At 40.5% G+C, this 259-nt stretch overlaps 1 protein-coding gene across 1 annotated transcript in view; it reads left to right on the top strand.

Annotated features, from left to right (window-relative positions):
• Positions 1 to 259, top strand: part of LOC103770726 (RING finger protein 24) — a gene marked incomplete at both ends in the record, with an annotated part of 2,948 nt that overhangs the window by 2,397 nt on the left and 292 nt on the right. The window lies entirely within an intron of this gene.

Raw genomic sequence — 259 nt, 5'->3', positions numbered from 1 at the left:
GCTAGAGAAGGATCCTCTGGAACTGTAAAACCACTGTGGATTTCCTATCCATGGCCTGTGCCTGTTACAGATGTGTGACCTGTCTCTAGGGTGTGGCTCTGCTTTGGGTAGATGTTTGTAAAACCCCTGTAGTCATCTTTACCTTTTTGTGTGTGTAGGTGTTTATGGGGATACATTTTATATCTCATTTATAAGTACATATAAATTGTGTATTATCCATACACACACAAAAATCCATGTCTATAGACGCACACACAGG

This window comes from Merops nubicus, unplaced genomic scaffold, assembly GCF_000691845.1.
Source record: "Merops nubicus isolate BGI_N331 unplaced genomic scaffold, ASM69184v1 scaffold29413, whole genome shotgun sequence".
Classification (NCBI taxonomy): Eukaryota; Metazoa; Chordata; class Aves; order Coraciiformes; family Meropidae; genus Merops; species Merops nubicus.
This window is presented reverse-complemented; position numbering and strand designations above follow the sequence as displayed.